General features: G+C 40.7%; 1 protein-coding gene and 1 long non-coding RNA gene across 2 annotated transcripts in view; one reads left to right on the top strand and one right to left on the bottom strand.

Moving 5' to 3' along the window:
* LOC124267101 (sprouty-related, EVH1 domain-containing protein 2-like) overlaps positions 1-24,583 on the bottom strand; it is a 110,213-nt gene that overhangs the window by 40,289 nt on the left and 45,341 nt on the right. The gene's annotated exons all lie outside the window — the stretch shown is intronic.
* LOC124267102 overlaps positions 583-24,583 on the top strand; it is an 82,605-nt gene continuing 58,604 nt past the window's right edge. Inside the window, exon 1 of the long non-coding RNA XR_006895949.1 lies at positions 583-991. This is a non-coding gene — a long non-coding RNA (uncharacterized LOC124267102). The remainder of the gene's footprint in view (positions 992-24,583) is intronic.

Below are 24,583 nucleotides of genomic sequence, written 5' to 3'. Positions count from 1 at the left end.
ATTAAAAGCTGTCGTCATGTATTTGAGGACATCTATTAGTTATCATGCGCTGTTATCTAAAAAAGAAACCGAATAAAAGGTAAATGACACATTTCTGGAAAAGGTGTGCGAAAAACCATACAGATGGTTGCAGATATGCCTAAAATACAGCAAATCATTTCACGAAATAGTTCATCAATGTCTGACGCAGGAACTATATCCATAGAATAATCAACTCATCGGCATTTCCCCCAACGAGCCCATCCTGAATTCTCTTCAGTGACACCATCAAAGATGTCCTATGTATTTTACTATTATATAGGAGCTAGTCATGTACGCAGCCCTCTCTATTTCTAGTGATTACGTCGGCAGGGCCTCTGGGCCCAGCTAGCGCAATGCTGCTTTGACGTCACAGACGCATAATGGTCACACCAAAATACTTCGACTTTTTCGCAGTCGGAAAAAGCAGCTCGCATATTTTATGAAATTAAATAAATAGGTATAAAAGTCGGTTAAGTGAATTAAGGAAATGGCGGATGGATTTTTAGCGGTTCGATATTTGTCATACTCCGGCGACTACCAATGAAGAAAGATAGATGGGTTAGCTAAAAGCCTTTACCAGAAATAGAATTTGGTCGATCACTCACGAAGAAGACTGCTTTATATAGGATCTGCGTTGCCCTGAGATGTTAAAAATAGCTAGCATGGAACTAGAGGTATGGAACAGAGTGTTGTAAGCGCAGTGTGTGTATACCAGGCCGGGGGAGATGTGGGTATGGGGCAGAGGTAGCTGCTCCGGATGACAAGCATTGACAATCAGCAGTCTCGTGAACGCTATGACGTCAAATGACGACACAACAGGCATCAGTTGGGACTCCGTTGCCACTAGCAACGATTTGCGTAGGTGTGCTTGAGTAATCGATGAAGAAGATACTTGTGGTTCTCTATATGTAGTCGGAATTGTGTTGTCGTATTAAACGATGTTACGATGCACACCCGATTCCTCTGACATGTAAGTAACGCAGTTATTCTTTATTATTCCATACCTATAGTGTTTTGTCTTTAATTTTTGCACCGCATGCACGGTGCTCGGTGCATGTTAGACGTACATGAATTGCTCCAACTTCAGGTGTGAACATCCTTTACGCTTTTGTTATTGCAGTGTTTTCATATTGCGTACACACACAATGATGTCTATTTCTCTCCTCACCGTCCAAATCTGGACATTGCATTTTATATACCAAAGCTTCGAGCTGAAACGCGATGGTGCTTTGAGCATAGCCTTCCCACTGGCACCAATGGTATTTATAGACACAGGAGAGATATTTTGGTAAACTTGTCGAGCTGAGGGCATGTTTATGCTATTTGGGGGGTTGCGACCACTCTCTCAGTACGCACCACAATGATAATGTTGTTGACATGGAGTATTCATTATAATTTGCATTGTCATTTATATATCCTCTTCCAGAACCATATGCATTTATAACCAACTTTTTCATTGCATTTAATCCAGGATATGTTGTTATTCAACCACGAATTGTCTTAACTTGCCAAGTAACGTCTCAGACAGGCGGTGAGTAAGCAGACAGATGGAGATTGGTTTATACGGCAAACACCTCGACCCCACAATCTAAATATATCCCCTAATTCTCTATTTTCGATCGGTGGTATTTTTAGAAATTGTTGACATAGTGAAAATAGACTGGTAATATGGCTCCGTCTTGCACGGCTGCTTTGTGCCTCTGTGGTCCCACTGTCTCTTGGGTAATTGTACGTCATTGAAACCAGTTACAGATATTTTTTGAAAAATGCAATTGCATTTTCGCCATATATGAGAATATATTGGCCTGCAGGCCCATCGAGATTGATTGCTCAGTCCGATCGATCTCGGATAGAGTGTTGTGACGTCAGAGCACTATATTGTTGAAAGCTATTACGCATGCAGCAAGCCAGAGCGCCCGGCCTGGGGGACCACAGGGCACAATTACGCTATGGGTCTGGTGTGAGTCGACACGACTGTCTGTTAGCCACTGATGTCTGAGGCGAGCTGCACGCAGAGCGCGGTCGCAATGGCCTCGCGTTCGGGGTTCGATTCCCGCATTGCGCCAGACGCTGAACGTTTCGTTCTAATGGATACGTTTTTGCTATTACAGACCTCATCGGAGGTTGCTAATGTATGTAATTGTGTTATTTTGTTTATAAAAAGCTAACAGTAAATTGTTTTTAATAAGTGAGATTCAAATATCGGATGGGATTTAAGCCCCCAAAGTACTAGAATTTGTACTTTACTAAGAAAGTGTAAATTCCAAATATAATATATGTTACATCTGACCATTTTCTGAAAGGTATTTTCTATTCATTGTAGACCGTTATTTGTTAACCAGACATTACGAAATAGAATACTCAGAATATGTGAACACGTCTCTAGTTTGATAGATATGTCTCTTAGATTGGGAAACACACCAAAACGTTCTAAAGTCATAATGTATTAGGATAAAAGAGTGATTGTTTTTGTAACTCTTGGCAATGAAAAGATCTAATAAATTCCCCTTCCAAGGACAAGTGTGCCAGAGGCTACCGCTGATCTTCAATGCATCGAAGAAGATTTTATCGAAGGCTTGAATCGTGCAAAACATTACATATGTTCTCTGGAGTGTAATGTCACCCTTAATAACATGCTACCTTTAGGCATATATAGCTTTAGGGGATGCGTTTGGCCGAGAAGGCTTGTGTGTGTCGTCTTTGTACTATCGTTTTTCGATTCATGGAGATATGGTTTACCTATACTCGAACATCGATTGAATGTTTTTTGCTCTTAGTTACGCAAACCGCAATGTTGTTTGAGGATGCAAAGTCTGTGTAAGGTCTGCACTTCATTAACGACAGTAAGAGACCGGATAACCGGTAACGTTTAACCTTCAGAATCATCACTCCCTGGTGGTTATGTAAACCATGAGCGTAACAGGAAAACTGCTCAGAGATAAGATTATACAGGTCGTATTACGACCTTAATCTCACGATATAATACGTATTTAGACCTTAATCTCACGATACAATACGTATTACGACTTTCATCTTATGATACAATACGTATTTAGATCTTCATCTCACGATACAATACGTTTTACGACCTTCATTTCACCATACAATGTCTATTTAGGCCTTCATCACACGATACGAAACGAACTTAGACCTTCATCTCACGATACAATACGTATTTAGACCATCTCACGATTCAATACGTATTGCGACCTTCATCTCACGAAACAAATATACGCATCACGACCATCATCTAAATACAACACACATTACGGCATTCATCTCACGATACAATACGTATTTAGACCTCCACCTCACGTAACATACGTATTTAGACATTCTTTTCACGATGCAATACGTATTACTCATTACGCGACTTTAACGGTTAACCTCGGGTACAATAAATATTATTTATGCCATACGTATAACATTACGTATATCGACCTTCACCTAACGCAGCGTGTCATACGTATTACTGTATTAAACCCATTTTACGATACGTATCATGACCTTTTTTCTCACGACACATCCCATACGTATCACGGTATGATTCTGACGATATGGTGCACATTACATCAACATTGTGATATTACGTACGTATTACGATATTACCGATATATGATACGTATAACGACCGTTACATTACGGTGCTAAACATTTCGCAATAGTCACGTGACGACAGACACCATGCGTTCTGCTAAATTCTCTTCATGTCATGATACGTATTACAATGCGTAACTTGATATTATCCACAAAGTGATTTATACCACAAAATCATTTCATGTTACGCTACGCATCAATGATATGTATCTCATGTTACGTAAACTACCATCGCATGACGTGATTCATTTACACAATATGCATTTCATGATATAAAAATCTGTGACATGAATTACTAGATTCAGTAAACCCCTCTGTCTATTGTCTTACATACAGCTCTACGAAAGGTGGTTTAAACGACATAGAAATGTCATCGTAAACAGCTCGGCAAAAGCAAGCACGTGTTTGAAAGTTGGATACAACGTTATTCAAACGTTACATGGATGAAAACATACACTGATACACTACACACGTTGTGTCCAAAACACAACAACGATCAAATACTTCAATACTGAATACCTAGTAAAGTCTTCACCAAGTATGGTGTACGGTCGGTTGCCGGTAGTTTAGTCGGAATCATCAGAAAGTGTGACTACGTTATCTCGTATTTGTCCCCAAATCGATCTGTATCGATTTTGACTCGGCATCCACAAACTTGCGGACTGTATACGAGGTGTGAACTCCCGTACATCGTCAACGACCGCCTCCGTGGTGTAGTGGTTAGAGCGTCCACCCGGAGTGCGGAAGGTCGTGGGTTCGATCCCCGACCGCGTCATACCAAAAGACGTTAAAATATGGTACTTGTTGGTCCCTGCCTGGCGCTCGGCATAAATGGGTACAACAAGGACTGGTCGGCTCGGAGTCAGTATAATGTGTCTGAGTAGGGTATTCATGCTTCGCTGCGGCATGGTATCTCAGTGGGCTAGCACTATAAAACCAGCTTCAGTCTGTGCTAGTACAAGCAGCCGCACATACACATACACACGCATGCACGTCGTCATATGAGCGAAATATTCTCAAACACGACGTTAAACCCAATTCCACCACCACCACCCGTACATCGTCCCGTGAGTGACCATGGGTATCCTGAGACCATTTTGAAATCCTTACACGTTCTATATTGGGAAATCCTACTCATTTGGCATAGCTCATTACCTCTGAATTACGTACCCTGTGCGGACATACAGACGAAATATGTAAACTACTAACGGCCCATGCGTAGATCAATGCTCATGGTATTAATCACTGGATTGTCTGGATGAGACTGGATTATTTGAAGACCGCCGTTACACAGCTGAAATTTGATTGTTAAACAACAAAACAAACAAACACTGAAGGTCCCATGCTAGAAAAGGGTGGCTCTTTGAAACTTCTAACATTGCCGATATTTCATTTCAATACAAAACAATTCAACCAAAATTTCAAAGATGATGTGACGTTTGTTAGGCTTATTGATACATTGCCTTAACACTGTCTCTCTTCATGGTTGGTCCTCTTATACTCTTAGTTTGCTCTTGCAGGAGCGCAATGACCGTTTCGTGTCTCTACAACCCCCAGAGGGTTCGGGGTAAAAATAAGTTGCCGATATTGCTCATAAGACTAATGACGTTTAGGTGGTTTTAACGTTGACCTGGGCCCACCTGTACAAAGCAATCTTACCGCTACGGCTATCGTAAATCTGTGGGGGCGGTGGGTAGCCTAGTGGTTAAAGCGTTGGCCCGTCACGCCGAAGACCCGGGTTCGAATCCCCACATGGGTACAATGTGTGAAGCCCATTTCTGGTGTCCCCCGCCGTGATGTTGCTGGAATATTGCTAACAGCGGCGTAAACCAAAACTCAGTCAGTCAGTCAGTCGTAAATCTGTGACTTAAAAAGGAATTGGAGTGACGACCATTGTATAGAGCTAACATCACTTTGCGCAGGGAACGAAGGACGCCATTGCACCTTGGCGGCGTTGATGTAGCGTGTGACTAGAGGACACGTGACACAAAGCGATCTTAGCGCTACGACCAGTGTAAGCCTATGTTAAGTTATGGGAGTTATAATCACCTTAAGATTGCCTACAATTGCTTTGTACAACGGCACCCTTGTCTGCGTGACCTCGACTGCTATTATTCTCAACCCACTTTGTCTGCAAACTCATACCCACTAAAAAGCTGGGAACGTTCAAGTATTTTCTATGGATGGGTATGAAGACTATTTGAAACGAATAGTTTGTTCAAAAGTACGCCCACAGTTGATAGCTTGGTGGCACTGTTGTAGCAAAGAATAATATATATCTTGTGCAAAATATTCAAACGTCAAAATCAGTGTGTTAATTGTAATATTGAAAGAAAAACGATGGTTATACATAACACGCTTACAACGAACTATGTTTCCTTTTGCTCTCCTAAAATACCAACGAAGCGAATTTCAGGTGCAAAAAACTCTTCTTAATTTTTATCACCCGATGTCCCGATGAATGAATGTTTCGTCATGACGAATATTTAAAAAATCAACCCCAAAGAAAGATTAATATTACGTGTATTTCTCTCAAATCATTTTTTAAAAGATTCCTGACCCATTGTGTCATAATACGTGATCCACGCTCCTAAGGAAAGAAATTAGTTTCTAAATTCGACGTATTACCTTTTATCTCAAATGAGTTAATTATGTTGTAAATGTGTACAAAATGATTAGTTTCAAGACTTCAAAATAATTCCACTCGTACCTGTACCTGCACAGTGATAAACTGCTCTCGACATGAAATACATCACGCCCACGACTTGAACGTATCCATATAAATAAACCAAAGCGGCACTCACCCTTGTAAAATGATGTGTTTATTTAATAAGAGATTATTTGCTGTTGGCATTGAATGTTTGATGTACATTATAACTACATGAAGCAGTTTTTGTCACACACCGTGCACGTCAGCTTGCATCAACGCGGGATGAAGGTAGACTATATATATCAAGTCTTTAGATGACAAATTTAAACCGTTGTGTTTATTGATCAGATCAGGTAGAAAAACGGAATTATTTAGAGCGTCAAAGGCTTTATTTTACAGGTTTATTTATGGTTTGAGCTTTCGATAACCGATCAGGATGGATTCCCAACACGGTGTAGAACAATGACGCGCGATAGGAATATCGTGGTTTGATGTTTTGTGAGGGAGTGAGTATGGTTTTACGCCGCTTTTTGCAATATTCCAGCAATATCACGGCGGGGGACACCAGAAATGGGCTTCACACATTGTGCCCATGTGGGGAATCGAACCCGGGTCTGCGGCGTGACGAGCCAACGCTTTAACCATTAGGCTACCCCACCCTGATGTTTTGTGAAGTCTATTGGTTAACGCATTCTCACATTAAGCTGGGCCCGACTCCCACACTGGAGCCAATATATGATAATCAAATACCATAAATTTTCCTGTCCTGCGTGGGTAGCCTAATGGTTAAAGTGTTCGCTCGTCACGGTTTTTGTTCGATTCCCAACGATTCCAAGTCCATCAACCCGCGCACATGCTCTTCATCGCTTACATGTGTATAATACACAACGTTACATATGTTATATTTGGGACTACACTTTCTTAGTAAAGTACAAATTCTAATACTTTTGTTGGGTTGAGTCCCATCCGGGATTCGAACCCACACCCTCAGAGTCAGGCACCTAATCGCCGGATGGGACTCAACACAACAAAAGTTCTAGAATTTGCAGTTTACTAAGAAAGTGTAATCCCAAATATAACATATGTTACATTTGACCACTTTATAAATGGCAAAGTAATAAACATACATTTTTGTCATGCAGTAGAAGCAAAAATATCTTCATATAATGCATTGATACTTACACTAGTGATATTGCTTTTGTGGTGGTGGTGGTGTGTGGTGTGTGTGTGTGTGTGTGTGTGTGTGCGTGCGTGTGTGCGTGCGTGCGTGTGTGAGAGAGAGAGAGAGAGAGAGAGAGATATGTGGGGGTGCTATGGCGGAGTGTTCACCCGACGTTTACGCTACGGTTGATAAAGCAGCACATAAATAAACGAATCATTGCAAATATTGAAGCTGCAGTGCTGAAGTTATGCTTCTTATTTTAATTCTACCAATCCGAAGAAAAAGAAGGGATCTAACAAAAGTGGTGATATCGACTTCTGTCTGAATATCCTATCCACAAATTTCACATTGAAGAGAAGTAGGCCCGACAAAGAGTCTGTGTTCTGAAGATGGAGATCAGAAACATCTCTTAGTCTTGCTTTCTCTTGTCATAACTCTTCATCTACACCCACGCCCTGTATTCTTGTCATTCAATTAGCGTAACCATCAGGGCTATAGCTGCTGTTATCGTCAAATGAAATTTACATTCATTACTAATGGATTGTAGTCAGCCCGATCCTCGCTAAAACATTGAGACGAATAATGGATCATGGCTAATATTATAACATGTGATAGATGTATCCAGCCTCTACACCTGTAGCTTAGAGCAAAAACACCTAAATCCTTATCATGCCCCAGATTTCATCATCAGAAGCGGAAGTTACTTATTTCATCGGTAACGGCATCCGTTTAACTTGTCACGTACGTCTAAATCACAGAGATCTCGTACCAAGTGGGCGAAGATTGTACGCCAGGCCTCGTAACACTGTCGTAGTCAAACACATCATTTGCAAACTAATTCTAGCCGCACAGAATGCTTAACTCCCACATCGTCACATCAACGTCTGGAAGATGTGGTTTCATCGTAACGTTTCATTTCGTAACGGAAATACTGATTCAGCCGCCATCTAATTGTTCACTCGTGGAACCACCTTCTTACGCCATGTCCCTTTGACCAATATACAAACCTGACTGTTTATGAATTACATGTCTGTTTATAGATCAAATCTCCATTTGTCAAATACTGTTTTGATAAACTGCCGTCGCGTAACATGAGCAGTGTACTGGCAACAAACGCTGATTTATGCAAACTGTGTGAGTGGTGAGTACGACTGGACATGGACTAGACATCCTCTTTGCGAACACCTGGTGTCATGACATTTTGTTTATAGATTTATTCACGTAATTCTCACCGCTATGTTACTACGTATTAGCCCGGTTATTCTCTTGTGTTGCTGTTGGTCTCTGCCTGGCGCTCGGCATTAATGGGTACAACAAGGACTGGTCGGCTCGGAGTCAGTATAATGTGTCTGAGTGGGGTATTCATGCTTCACTGCGGCTTGGTATCTCAGTGGGCTAGCACTATAAAACCAGCTTCAGTCTGTGCTAGTACAAGCAGCCGCACCTACACATACACACGCATGCACGTCGCATGCACGAGCGAGACATTCTCCAGCGCGACGTTAAACCCAATTTCACCTCACCTCACCTCTTGTGTTGCACTTTACACGTATACACAACATTGCCATACAGCCATAACCTCCATACACCATGGGGGCGTTGGGGTAGCCTAGTGATTAAAGCGTTCTCTCGTCACGCTGAAGACCCGGGTTCGATTCCCTACATGGGTACAATTTGTGAAGCCCATTTCTGGTGTCCCCCGCCGCGATATTGCTGGAATATTGCTAAAAGCGGCGTAAACTAAACTCACTCACCAAATATTGAACATATTCTTATTCTCCGTTGGTACCCTCACAAACACACGCAAAGACAAGTCAACTGTTACTCTTACATCATATATTAAAGATAACAATTCAAAACCCCAAGAACAGTGTTACATGCATTCACTGCGGTCAAATTGGAATATTGCAAAAAGCGGTGTAAAACTAAAATCACTCACTCACATAATAATGTACGAAAAGAACATTTTTCTCGGTTGGAGAAAACCTACCTTTCCTCGGCCAGGCTAAGTTAATCATGCCAACACAAACACGAGAAGTTATCTAAATTTGAATACCAAAAGAACTTCAAAACCGTAGCATGTCATGCAGAGCCTTAGGATATGCTGATGATAGTCAGGTAATTGGACTGGTTCACCGCGGAACAGCTTAAGTATGTTCGGCCCAATCGGAAGTATATATCAAACGAGCGCAAAGGTCACGGTCACTATTCCAACGCCACAGCGTCCAGTGTTGGTAATGTAAAGATTATCATGTACACAACCGCGATATTTACTCACAAAGATTTCCCCGAATGATGGAGTATATCATAGGATGCCATAGGATGTTCTATGTTTACTTGACTAACTCTGTACATATGTCTCAAATGTGCACGTATATAGCAAACAAGCGTATTTTTCATTACGACATTGACATCATAGCTGTTAACCACGCTTTTTTATGAATAGACAACTTCTTTATTGCAAAGGATGCGTCGTTTCGGTGTAGATCCTAACACCGTTGTCAAACAAATGATGCATAGCCGAATCCTTTCACCGTAGACGGATGCCCAAGTCCGTATTTCGCTTAATGAACGCGTTGTGTATTTTGAAGCTAACCCTTTATTCTCTTACATGTTTGTTATCCATGAATGGTTCCGTATCTGATTTCCCAGTGTTAGTTGTCAGCATGTCAACAACACTTTAATTTGCATGAGATGCATGTTTCTTACAGAGAAAGTACTATATTTATGCCTATATTACCTAAATTGATAACTTCACATGTACCGGTTTGTGTTGTTTGTTACATATACCAAACCTGTTCAGTAGATATTCCCCAGGTGTGGTTTACGGTTATGTTTCCAAATAAGTCTAAATTATTGCTGTCTCTAATAACTCTTTCTTTCAGTGTTCAGTGCCTCTTGAGATGCTTATCGTTTTGGTAACTTTAAGCTATGACCTCTACTCACCCGAAACTGTTCCTGACTTATTGCATCATTCTTTTACACTCTTCATTTCAATATGCAACAAGATATTCTAACAGATGTCTATGAATGAATAAATACATATGACCGCCAAAATAAAATTTCGGTAGTTATTACCTCTTTCCATGGGTAATATTCATACACCCTGGTAGGGCGTATAACCATTGAGTGAGTACGGTTTTACGCCTCTTTTAGCAAAAATTGAACAATTCCAAGGCGGGGACAATCAGGAAAAGGCATAACACAAAGTACCCATGCGGGGAATCAAACCCGTGTTGAGCGAATGCTTTAACTGCTCCGGTAGAGTGTATACATTCATTATGCATATGTACGTTTGTATGTTATGGGCTGTCAAACAGGACGATTTGCTTAACAGTCCAGAAATGTCCACATTGATACGTTATCGATACTTAAAATGCACGAAGATAGTCGTAATGAGAACCCCGAGCACCTATGTTGACGAGACATGTTTCAAAGACTCACCCGCAAACATTCACCATATCTGCTCCCAACTCATTTCGTTCTTGTATATTTTGTTTCCAATTGACATACCGCTAACGCTTTATATAAGGAACAGTACATAGTGCTTCACAATTGTTATCGCACTTATATCCCAAGTGACCAGCCCAACCTTTATAACATAAAGTCGGTCACTTAAACCGACTTAGGTTCTTATAGCTCTCCTAAGAGCGCACTGTTTAGAGCTTGTCTTGTCAATGCGAGCACTGGTTCTGGCTAATTCACTGCTTGAACCTTCTTCCTCCACCCACAACCCTCTTCAGAACAAGCTCCTCACACTGTCGTCTTAACTGATAGGTCGTAGCATACGTAGATTTGTTTTTGAAAACCAGGGGCAAAGACTCTTTTTGACGTTATCAGGATCGTCACGGTGACGTTGGGCATGACGTAAATGACCCTCGACACTTACAGGAAGGAAATAGTAATGATATTAGCAGTAGTGTTGTTTTGACATATTTGACTTACTTTCAAGACGTCTGAAGTGGCAAGGAACCTTGGTATTTCAAAGGGCATTTGCAGCAATTTGTTGTTTACGCTACCGTGCTGTAAACTTCTGTAAAATTAGTTTAAACATTGTGTAAGATTTTACAGATCAGGTTGAGCTTAAGGTGATATTAAATGGCAGCAACCCTGACCTTTACCAACGTCAACTCTAAATTGTATCAAGCTTCTTCTAGTTAATTCCACAAAAGAAATAAATCACTACCATCAGGAGCTGTCAAAACAAAATATTTACATTCAGCATATTGATCTTGTTATAATGACGTGTGAATTTCACCAGTAAAGCTTCTACAACGACTGAATCATGTCAGTCACGTTTATTGCTTGACGACATTAAATGGATTCTCATTGTCTTATAATTCCGGAGTACTTTTGAAATTTAAAAGACAATTCCACTTCAGCAGTCGGAACGTACTAGGGTGGTTATATTTGACTTTATTAATATTGCCATTATATATTTTTTTTTCTGTGTACTCTCTGTTACAAACATGATGGTATAATTTGTTTCAAATCATCTAAGTGGAGTTTAGCAAGGCTCGCTCCATTGTGTGGGACATCATCATTAGATTAATACCATCTGACTGAAAAAGCTGGTTTGATTTACATATGCAATAGCTGAGTTTAACATAGAATTATTTGACCTGAAGGCAATAAAATGGTATATTTTTCAACATACATTTTGCCAACGGTTTTATCCCAGGTTCGAAGAATTACTTCTTTTGGTTCTGATGGGTTCCGGCTAGAGCTTTCTTCACGTTTGGGAACAGCGTAAAGCCCCACAGAGTCAGATCAGGAGAAGGAGTTGGCTGCTGAAGGAGTTGATTGTCGCCTTGGCATTGACTGATCTGTGCACTGGCGCATTGTCCTGATGGAAGAGCATAACCTTTCTCAGATTTCAAAACTATCATTCTTAATTTTGCCCTGAAAGTGCCTTGCAAGTGCAGCTTCATCCAAGTCGTTTTCATCCATGTTCAAAACTCGAAACTAGAACCTTTCTGGATTATGACAAGACATGTGTCTGTTCCGATTTCGGGAGCTTTGGAATGCAAAGAGCTGAAACCTTGGTCACTTCTAAAGCTTCTGTGGTAATGGCATGTACTCTGTTCTTGGAAATTCCTACTGAACTAGCACTATAACGCTCATACATGACGTTCATCAGTGAACTGTCTGTATCATTTGTGGTGTTCCTGACGATGAGTCCTTCCTTCACAGTGTGGTCATCGTCAAGCTTCTACCTGCAAAGCCTGAGTTTTGCAGCCCTCTTCTTTAGGGCTTATTATGTTAAATATCCATCATTTTGCAGGTATGTGATTTAACACTTTGTCTATATTCCAAGGTGACAGATACCTACACGTTTTACTGACGCAGCGAAACAAATTTCTGAATTGACTCAAGTTTTTGGTGGATATGCCTCTATATATCCACAGCTCATTGTTTGATCGGCATTCTAGAAGTTGGTGAGTCAACAAATGAAACATACAACTTTATGGATGACAACTTCTGGTTTATTTGCGTTGAGCGACGTGTCGATGTAGATTCTTACATCGTTATCAAGCTAAAAGCTTGATAACGATGACAACTTTTAGCTTTATAACGATGTTAGAACCTACATCGAAACGTCGCTCAACGCAAATAAACCAGAAGTTGTCATCCATAAAGTTGTATGTTTCATTTATATCCACAACAAAAGATTTCACTGTGACACAGTTCGCTTCGTTCCATGTGAGGCACACAATTTCTCAATTACTCTCCTGAATGAATGACATTTATATTAACTGAAAGGTCACTGATGGACCGGCTTCACGATAATTCCGAAACACAACGGCTGTCACAGCTCACATACTTAATCACAGACTTACGGTAGATGCTATACAGCGGTCAGTGTGTAAAACGGCTTTCAAAATACAAAATGTAGACTAACGCTTAGTCTCTGAATATATATCACTTTGATAGAAAACACTTCCTTTAAATTGATAAGGAGCATAAGTGAGACGAGAGAGCCTGAATAAATGTAGACTTGCTTCAATTAGGGTTTCAGCATTGCAGAAAAGGCTTTGTAGAAGGGAAAATAATTTGGTTCTGGGATTATGAGACGGATTATACAAAGTGGTGATATTTGGGTTCATTGCTTTATTTAGGGTTTCAGCATTGCAGAAAGCTCTTGACAGAAGGGGCAATAATTTGGTTCAGGGACTGTAAGACTGACTATACAAGATGGTGCCATTTGGTCTCATACGTGCATGATTGACGATGTAAGGTATGTCGATATGTTGTACACAAAACACAAAATGGAAAGTTTCGTATCTTTTTGACTCAGCCAGCTTTCTAGTATTCTGATTAAACTATCGATCTACCTGGACACATGATACGACAACATAACTGAAGTTGTAGTTCAATGTACAAGACTGATTTGCGATTATCATATCGTTTATGTCCATCATGCAAGGACATTTTCTCTTGAGAACAAAACGTTACCTATTGTTTTTTGTCATTGTACGACCTACTCAAAACCTCCGAGCTAAATGAGGGCCCACACAAACCGGTGACTGATATCATGAGCAACAGTGAGCAATATCCTGGACATGACAATCAAGTCACGAGTCTCAATCCACAATGTCACCTCTTGTTGCACGCATTGGTTGATGAGGATCAGTTCTGAACCTGAATCCCTAGTTTACCTTAGCTGCTCTAGAAAGAATGTTGTGTAACTTTGAAAAATATGAGTGCATAGCTGGTCAACGACTTGTTATTTACACCAATGCTTGAACTGCTTCACTATTACAGTTCCTGGTCCATGAATTCTTACAAGGATTATTGTTCCCTAATTGGCATCGGGCGGACGTGTGTCATAATTGGAGAACAGCCTCTATGGTGTCACCACGTGCATAACCGTTGTCGATGTTTGTTCGATAAACGGTCTTACATCTTCCATCGGTATAATCTCACCTCCGTTGCAGTATATCTAAACGAATGATCCATTTGTTAAGTACATGCGAAATACGTATTTCCAAGCATCTGATGTGACGTACGCGCGTGCTGCACGGGCAACATCTGTATCGATGAGAATTAACTTCCGCGTCTCAAAGGTGTGTAATGACTGGAGAAAACCGCAAAGATGTTTTCATAAGATTGCGTTGCTCAAGCTTTGTACGTCACATGGTTGATAAGGAGGGGGTGTGTTGGGAGGGGAGAGGTTGACAACGCAGGGAGGAGGGACGGAGAGGGTATTGTAATGGAGCTGACGACCATGGAGCTGTAGTAAACATATTGACATTTGCTTGCCTTATAAACCTACAGTGTTTTCATGTGTGTATCAGAAACCTGGCTAAATGTTATCGATTCTGTTTACATACCGTTGGGACTTTTAACGCTTGACGTCGTTGAAGCTATTACCTGCGTCTGTTCGTGTGTATGGCGACAAAGGTTGATCATCACAACGTACCTAGTGGCCGCGGCTTAAAGGATTAGTGTTTAAGTATATAAGGTTGCACTAACGGACTTGGATTCTCAGTTGTGGTTCCGCTCAATACGACGAAAGGTAGGAATTCACTTAAACCTTTTAAATCATATTTCTTGTTTCTCTGTTTGTTCAAATACATATCGATTTAGATTGTTTCTTCTTGTACTTTAGACAAGATTCCACTTCTTGAAAAACTTATGTTATACAATGACTTTGTCGTGACTGAGGTAAGCATCTTCTGAAATGAAATATATCGCTCATATTTTATGCATAGCTTCGAATTCGTGTACATACATAATGCCATTGCTTGCATCATATTTCGCATTACATGGGAATCTTTTTCACAGACACATCGCAAGGAAAAGAGGGAACGGTCTATACATTCTCGAATTGTATTTACAGTGTTTTGTTTCAGATGGTTGGTCTGATTATTTATATGTCTGGATCGATGTTTTATTTGTTGTTGTTTTATATTCAACTGGCGTTTTCAACAGTCAGTGGCGGTTGGCAGTAACCTAACCTCACTGTGAAAGCTGTATTGATTAACATTGGTCTTATGACATTATTAATCATTCATTTACGTTTGTTGCATATTTATATTTTATATCTTTGGCTGTAATGATGAATTCTAATCATATGGAATGAATGGTACTTTCATATGAACCAAGTAAGAGGTAGACAATGCAGTTTTATTCACTTAACTTATTAATATCATAATTTAATACTTACTGGGTTTTTGAATAGTACATTGTTGCATTGTAGGATGCAGCACAGGAGTTTTGTGATACGGTACAGAAACCTTTTTGGAAATTACATTTTTACAAGATAAATATTCCGAGATACCTTCGTCCTAAACATGAATTGGATGTGGATGTAATTGCTATGGTTACCTGTTGGAGTCGAAACCTGGTCATTCAGCTCTAAACGCCCTGTTGTTCAAGGTCACACTTAATAATAATAATGACAATAATTATAACGAGCCTTTTCCTGGCTAGATATCCTGCTCAATGCGCACAATCTGATCATTATTACCCGGATAACCCAAGCTACCTGTTAGGCGCTAGAATGTTAATGGTCTCACAACTAATTTCACCGGGTACCCATTTTCTGCTGGGAGAACAGAGGCAATTTTGATACAGTACAACCAGAAATTATTGAGAATTTAAAGATTGTAATTTAAAAACCAAAAATCACTCATTACTCACGTATTAAATGTGAATATTAGCAGAACATAACTCCAGATTCAAAGACAGGTAAACAGTTAGTATTTTGTCGTCACCATGGGCAGCAATGCAGGCTTCAATGCGGCGGGGCATACTACTGATCAAAGAAGTTAGAAAATCGTGGTCCATGCTGTTCCAATATCGGACCACCTCTTCTTTCATTTCAGCAATATTTGTCAGATTTTTCGTATTGACACTTTCCTTCATAAGTCGCCAAACAATTTCTATTGGATTTAGGTCAGGGCTATAGCTTGGCCAATCTAATAATGATATATTTTGGGTCCGAAACCAGGCCTGTGAATGCTTTGAACGATGTTTTGGGTCGTTGTCCTGTTGGAAAATCAAACAATTTCCATAGAGCACGTGAGCAGATGGAAGTAAATGTCCCTCGAGAATATCTGTGTACCGCTCACTGTTCATATTCCCTTCAAATACACAGATTGGCGTTGCCCCTAACACAGATATGCCACCCCACACGTTAAATTTCGGACTGTACTTTGGGCGCTGATACAATGATTTTTCAGTTTGTTTGGTCCAGAAGTTCAGTGTATTCGGAAACAGCCAAACAGAACTCTCATCTGAGAAAATCACATTGTCCCAGTTAAAGTTTTTATGCTGTAAGCACCAGTTCAACCTTCGCTCCGTTTGTTCAAGTTTCATGATCGGTGATGGAATTCCTCGACTTTTCTGCCAACCCATTGCATGCAGCTCAGTTCTAATTGTCTCCTTACAGACAGCCACAGTTCCTCTATCAATTATATCCAGTCTTAAGTTTTCTTAACTCCTTCGTTTGTTTTTAGAAACAAGAATACCAAGCCGCCTCCTGTCACCGACAGACAATTTTCTGGGCCTACCTGCGCCTCCCTGGTGCTCAATGCCATAACCATTTGCAATATTTTTCAAAACACGATAAACAGTGGACAAAGGGATGCCTGTTCTACTTGAAATCACTTTAGCTGATCTGATGTCCTTGTTATAATACTCTAAAATCAACTTCCTCTTCTCTAAATCATCCATACTGAGGATCACTGAAAATGTCGTCTGCTAGCAAGTAAACAAAGGGGGATAACTCTTCACAAACTAATGAAAAAGGATTAACGGAGTTGTCTCTCTTGAATGAAACCAAACACTTGATAGTTGGTCAAGGTTGTTTATACTAGATATCCAATTAAACATATTCCTAAAATTCTCAATAATTTCTGGTCATACTATAACACGTCCAATACATAGCTACAAATGTACGTCAAAATGAAATTCATCCCTGTGTAATTGTTTTTTGCGGGGTCAAGATGTTCCTTGTCTTACATAAAATTCCATGATAGACATATTAGGACAGGACGAGGTTTAGACATTGTGACGAGAACGTAGCTCTTCGTACTCAATAATCATTAACAGAGGACGTAAATGAGCGAGGTGGGGGCGGCTGTAATCGACTAGTGATGTTATTTAGATTTAATCAACAGTCTGGTAAGATATTTTTGTTCTTGTTATTTCCAGTATTAGTTGATACCAGAGAACTGAATGAAACGTCCTTCGTGTTTCGTTTAGCGAGGGCATTATCATTGTAACTAACACTGTAAATTCTAAAGGAAAAACTGTGAGACTGTGAGAATGATAGCAGATTGTTGGCATTACCTATAGTAGATCTTACGTAGACATGACGTGTCCTGTCCTTTATGTGACGTTCGTATAAAACGCATATGACGTCACGGGCCGCGTGTTGCGTCATGTTGTATTATGCGTAACAGTGGAGCGTTACGACGTCATGCCACTGTAGACTGTTTCATAACCATCAGAACAATCGAACAATAGTCATGGGTTGGCTAATCAGCGTAAAGGACCAGAGATATTTCATATTGATTTTCCAATGTCGGCGCCCATATTTATCAATAAGAAACGTTTTATCGTATTCACCAATGATAAGAAGACTGTTGCTGACGTTTATGACCTCCGTGCATTTATAACAGATGCGAAATGTATCACACATCTTTATTCTTCTTATTATAATTATTTGCAAATTAACATAAATGAATGTAGCAAAAAGGGTCCTGGTGATCCTGGTGATTTGGACGCAAACCCTGTTACTCTCCCAATGTCAGTCAAGAGTTTGGGAGGTACCAAACCTAAGGCTCAGAGAACAATGTGGAGTCGGACAACTTGGTAATTGGGACGCAAGTTTGCCATTTCGTAAGCGAGGTCCTCATAATTGCAATGTATTTCTTGAATTTTGTCATTTTCTGATTTGTCATTTTCTGATTGTCATTTTCCATGACGCCATGACATATTCTGGGTCGTAAAATGAATGGACCTCTAAGTGAAAAGGCCCGGCAAATGCGGTACTAAAAGGAAGAAACCACGACATCACTAGGTCTGTACCAACGCTGAGCATCAAACTGACACACATTGACACATTGACGGTTACGCGGCGGACGTGACTGATCCTGAGCCGCAAACAGAAAGCCCTCTGTTTCACTTTTCAGGCCAGCCAACTTCATCCACTCAGACTCAGCAGGGTTGATCTTCGCATCCAAAGACTACGCATAACATCGGTGCAACGGTCGTTCAGAGAACCTTCCTTAAAAAGCTGAGACTGTACTGATTTAATTCAGCTATTCGCTTCGTTGACACTCATTGCTGTATCGTCGAGCATCAACACCAACATCGCCACGCCCTCCCATTGTAACTGATAAATATAATCGGTTGAGGGAAGAGCGAGGATGGAGGGATCTGTTGTCGGACATGATTCTTCGTGTGGGAATGTCGATACTCCGAATTTCTTGTTAAGTCCAAACAACAATGCCTAGAGTAAGAAAGGTTGGGCACAGCGGAAGTATTTGCAGCTGTGACTTCATTGAGAATTCAGCTCTGAACTCCTGATTTCCTAAAGTTATTTACATTCAAGTACATTTACATTTTGCAATAAGAATATAATTATTGCTATCATTTACTGGGTATCTGGTTAAAAATGTTCATGCGTGTATATTCACGTCCATATTAAACGATGACGATATTCAACGTTCAGCCTTTGTGACATATCTCAGGACTCTCACTGCCTTAAAGTGAGTGAGTGAGTGTATGGCTTACGTCGTCTTATTCTAGCTATGGTATGGAGGAGAAAGCAAATAAAAGCTTTAGACGCTGTACTCAAGCGTTGACTCAAACCCAGGTCTTCCGTTTAACAGCAGGGAGAAAGATTATTTTCAAGTTACGAATAATCACCGTGCGTGTACGGGTACGAAACCGTATGTACGTTCACCTGGGGTTGCAAATATCCGTGCATGGCCGCACATACGTATGCCAAATGCATGTTGACGAATCCATCGAGTGAGTTTTACAGACATATTCCCTTACCATTTCTATCAGCGATGTTATATCTTGACCGAGAGGCGCACAGACAACCGTGCATCTCGTTAGTATTGATTGTACATCGCCAAGCTTTGGCATTACTTAGGTCAGAACTGCACAGAACATCACCACAATCACACCAGTAAAGGTCAGTTCAGTTTACAAACAGGCAGCAGCATGAACTGTATATAAACACGGTCAAGTGTTCCTGCTCGCCCAGACCGTCCCAGCTATAGCTATCTGTCAAGCATTTAGACTTAGTATATCAATTTCCGTTACATATCATGCCATATCGTATGTTGATCTTATCGTTTAATGCCTGTTTAGAGAATAAGTATTGAGACATGGCATTATGGGTTAGCTCTCCTGTGTGCTCTTCTCAAATACCCCCGAAGTTATTCATCCTTCTGATGACGTGACTGTTTTACGTTTTGACGTCATGAGCACTTAAAGACGTCACGTACTGTTCTTACGTCATATTGCTCCTACTTCCAATCAGCTGCAAGTCTCTGATTTCTAGTGTTCAAATATTGGAAATTATTTTTGGATTGATCTATGGTTATCATCCACACGTTTCAATAATAACTAGCCATAAATAGCTAATAAATAGCCATGCGAACCATGAGGAGTAATGATTATTTCAAATTGTTGACGTAATGCAATTACCTCTGTTGAATAATTACATACTTTGAGAATAGCATACACCCAACAACGAATTAAGAGTTATCTGTCGCTTTTCCCAAACCTGGTCTTTTTTATAAGAAAACGGGGGCGGTGGGGTAGCCTAGTGGTTAAAGCGTTGGCTCGTCACGCCGAAGACCCGGGTTCGATTCCCCACATGGGCACAATGTGTTAAGCCCATTTCTGGTGTCCCCCGCCGTGATATTGCTGGAATATTGCTAAAAGCGGCGTAAAACTAAACTCAGTTAGTCAGTCAGTATAAGAAAACGTAAGAAATGTAGGTTTTCTGATCTCATGAGAAACATCTCCTAGGAGACACCAACTCAGGTTGTCTGTTGTTGGAACAACGTCATACGACTACAACAACCAGCTGTATCGCGGAATAAAAAAAGCGTTCTTCAAAACGAGATGATGCAAGCAATATGCCCAAATGCCCATCATTAACCTTGTATTTCGATTACAAGAAACAGATTTGAATAAAGTCAATAATTGATGAGAACGTCTCATAAGAGCTACCTCAGTAAGTCAGTGACAGCGACAGCGCGTCGTAATATATTTACTTCACGTGAACGTGGCCGATACGATCCACGTGACGGGGGACGATTTTTCAATGCAATGGTGGTGATTCAGTGTTAGTCATCGTTGCTTGGTTTTGTGAACATGGATGGGTTTTAGCAAGGATCATCGACCAGGAACATGCAAATCATTTTCCATTGTTTTAAAAACTCAAAACATTAAAGATTGTAGTGTCGAAAGATCAAAGACAATGGTTCCGAATGCGCCCATGCCAGGGAATGCGATTGCTTCAGCTAGGAAATCAGTACTCCGTGGTACGTCATTTACAAAATTAGTCTCGCGGAAAGACGGATACACGTGAAAACATGTCGCTCAAACATTTCGTTTTAATGTGGGAATAGTAGTATATGGTATACACTTCACATCAAAATATCATTTAAGATACAGTTTCCCGACGCAGTTTTCAAAATGGAAAGTACCCGCTACAGCCTATAACGAAGTGTTCACAATGAAGAAACCGCTTTATTCCGGTCTGTAAGGGTGTCCAGATCTGTCTTATACAGACACTGGTATTTTACGAAATGCGAAAACGTTTTTTCATCCGTTTCGTGAAAGCAGTACGACACAGACATGCATATAATGATATCTGTACAATATCATTCTATCCTGGGCGATACGATCCGTAGATCAGTTGTAGCGTAACATCACTCCGAATCATTTCAGCCATTTTGACCTGACGTACATCAGCGCATGGCTATTGATGAAAACAAATTTAATTGTCACATCACAGCATGTCTTTTATTTATGTATTTATTTTTTGTTGCTGTTTTTTATTGCTGCATTCCAGCTATATGACCGTGAGTTACTAATATCCCACTTTGAACCAGACAATCCGGTGAATCTTACTGTGGGCAACGATCAACGCTGTCAGGCGAAATGACACGCCATAAAATGTATTCCAGGCCTGGATTTCAAACCAAGGACATGATGATCCTGGGTCAAGACACGTTGTCCACGTGACCAACGAGAATATTTCTGTGAGCAAGCTGACAAGGTAAGGGTTACATCTGCCATATTGACCACATTAATTACGTCACCTTTTACTACCAGCATAGGTTGCCGTGCACCTATTCTAACAAGGAATCCCCTGTGGCCTTTTGAAAGATATTAAATGTGCCAGGGAGAAGTTAGTGACTCGAGTGCGAAACCATTACGCAGAGGACCACTGTGCGCATGTCTGAAGGAGCTCCCTCTTAATATGCAACACAAAAATATAACTTGCTCAGTCAAGTGCAAGACCGGTCTGTGTCTCCTTTATGTGGATACACGTATATCGTGTACATATTATTGTGAAAGGTAATATTTTGTTTTCGGCATTTAAAATTATGTGAACAAAATTCTGCGTTTGCACCTTTCCGTTTTGCTTCTTACATTACGTTAGCTGTACGATGTTTGTCAGTTTTTGTTAATACTTAGGGAATTTGGAAGATGAAGCAGAAGTAGAATGATAAAGCTCGTATGATACCCATGCCTGTCGTGGTAATCCTTCAGATACACGTACGTTTTCCAAAACCCGTGACAGTTCCGGGGAAAATATGCGTCCACATTAACTTTACCTGTCGTACCACATGGATCGCGTGGTCAGGCTCGGTGACTTGTTTGATACATGTCATCTTACCCCATATAGATCGATGCTCATGATATCAATCACTGGATTGTCTGTTCCAGGCCCCGTTATTAACATGCTGCTAGCATATAGTTGGAATAGTCTACAGACCGGAGCAAAGCAACAAACAAACAAGCCGGTGTTGGTGTTGCATTTAATGACTAATGACAACGACCGTGTATTGACACTATTGTCTTATTAATCACTAATCATCACAAACATTACGCTACAGTTGGAGGTTAGAAAGTAGCTCAGGAAGGATTCGAATCAAATAGGCTCCGCTTTTTTTTTTAAATTTTTGAGACAGCGTATTGTCTTATTAATCATCACAAACATTATGCTACAGTTAGAGTTTAGAAAGTAGCTCATGAAGGATTCGCTCCGCAACTAATTTTCCCGAGCGTTTTCTCATTTTAAAGCATACGATTAACAATTAATGAGACAGAGCATTACCAGATTTATCTTTTCCCTAATCCTGCATCACAGGCTGTGAGGCGACATCTAAATGTCACCAAGCATCTACTGGCAATGCCAGCCGGCGCTGTTAACATGTATACCTAGGTCGCAGCCTCGTCTGCACAATGCAAACTTACGCTCCCGCGAACAGCCCATCAGCTGAAACGTTCGCACTGAATCAGTGAATGTCTACAGCGTTAGGGCTGCTGTCTGTCTTGTGCTAGGCTACTACGGGTCTACTACATGCACGGTACACACCACAGCTGCAACCATTGAGCTAGGTCGGCAATATAATTCCTCCACAGCTCTCAGCGCTAGACCGTCTCGGTTCATACAAAGCTGGTCAAGAATGACCTTTCACCTTCCTTCGCATGTCGGAACTACTTTATTTCATTGATCTCGCCGTGTCACGTGGTCAGTTCATAACATGCATTATGAGGTTGGGCGATTTGTGGTGTGGTAAAACATGTGTAGAAGATGCATAAATTACTTGCTTTGTTTTCAGTCGTGACTGATTCGTATCCTGGTCTGACAATACGTACGATTGGTTTGCCTAAATGCGTTGACATAGCAATACACACAATAAACACTACTTCGGTAACGCTGCTGTCGCCGCCTCAGATTCCTTTGCCATTATAAACTATGCTACTTGTATGTATCGATCTGGGGATATATAGGTCAGCGTTTGCACCATTCATAGATAGGAACCGATTATCACCAGCTTAGACTGACCGTCAGCAACAGACGATACGTTTACAACTGTCGTCTGCGCCCGGGAACACAATACAAATCGGTGTCATATTGCAAACGATACATCGAGCAGGTCGTACTGAAACTTGACACCTTAGCAACGTACAATTTATGAACAGATAATATCACCATTCACGAAAACGACTGTTAATTAAATGATAACTGTTGTTGAAACCTAATACCATTGTCTTTCCGGTCCATGCAGCCTGTAGCTCCAAGCAAACATCAACAGCTCTGCGCATGTGCGTGTTCCAACTTGGCTCCTCGTGCTTGACACGGTGGCTCGCGCATCATTCATGTGTGCATTCATTCATTCTTCCCTTCATTCATCCGTTCGTCATTCACACATGCATTCTGCTGTCATTGATACGCAGCCTGTGCATATCGACCGGCTAAAGCCGGCGTTCGAAAACTGCTAAACGCACATTAATCAATAGGGTATTCATATTGAAATCTAGATCACATGTGCGGGATAAGTTTGATTGATCCGTGTGCAAGATGTCGGCCAGATGGTGGCTACAACAACCCGTTCACCCTTAGGTGATGAGTGAACTCGCCCGGTTTGACATTTACCGTCCGGCCGTTTTGTGAATTATGCGAGATGATAGTGTGAATGACTGACCGCCATGATGCCACCTCATTGTATGAATGGAGGTCTGGGACAAAGGATGAATGAAAGTGACTCAACATATAGTATCTCATCACAAGTTGAATGAATGGCCTGCACTTCATAAATTAGAAGGACTCAATGATTGCAGTACAATCCCATTTTGAATGATTCATCGTGTAATTTCCCATCCCATAACGGATTTCGATTGTTATGTAAATATATAGATTATGCATTATATAAAATTTGATATATTGCAAAACAAGAAAATATATCATAAAAATGAAACACGTTGTTAACGAAATTGGTTCAGGTTAGGTATTCGGCTTGGATAATAATCGATATATGTCATTAAATAGGCAGAGGCAAATAACCATTTCCAATAGTTTTTCCAATATGTGTCACCGTTAATGTTAAATGGGAATATCATTGTTGACTAATAACGCTGGGAATGCTATTTAACACCAG

The sequence above is a fragment of the Haliotis rubra genome, unplaced genomic scaffold, assembly GCF_003918875.1.
Source record: "Haliotis rubra isolate DU_JTF1 unplaced genomic scaffold, ASM391887v1 Scf13, whole genome shotgun sequence".
Classification (NCBI taxonomy): Eukaryota; Metazoa; Mollusca; class Gastropoda; order Lepetellida; family Haliotidae; genus Haliotis; species Haliotis rubra.
This window is presented reverse-complemented; position numbering and strand designations above follow the sequence as displayed.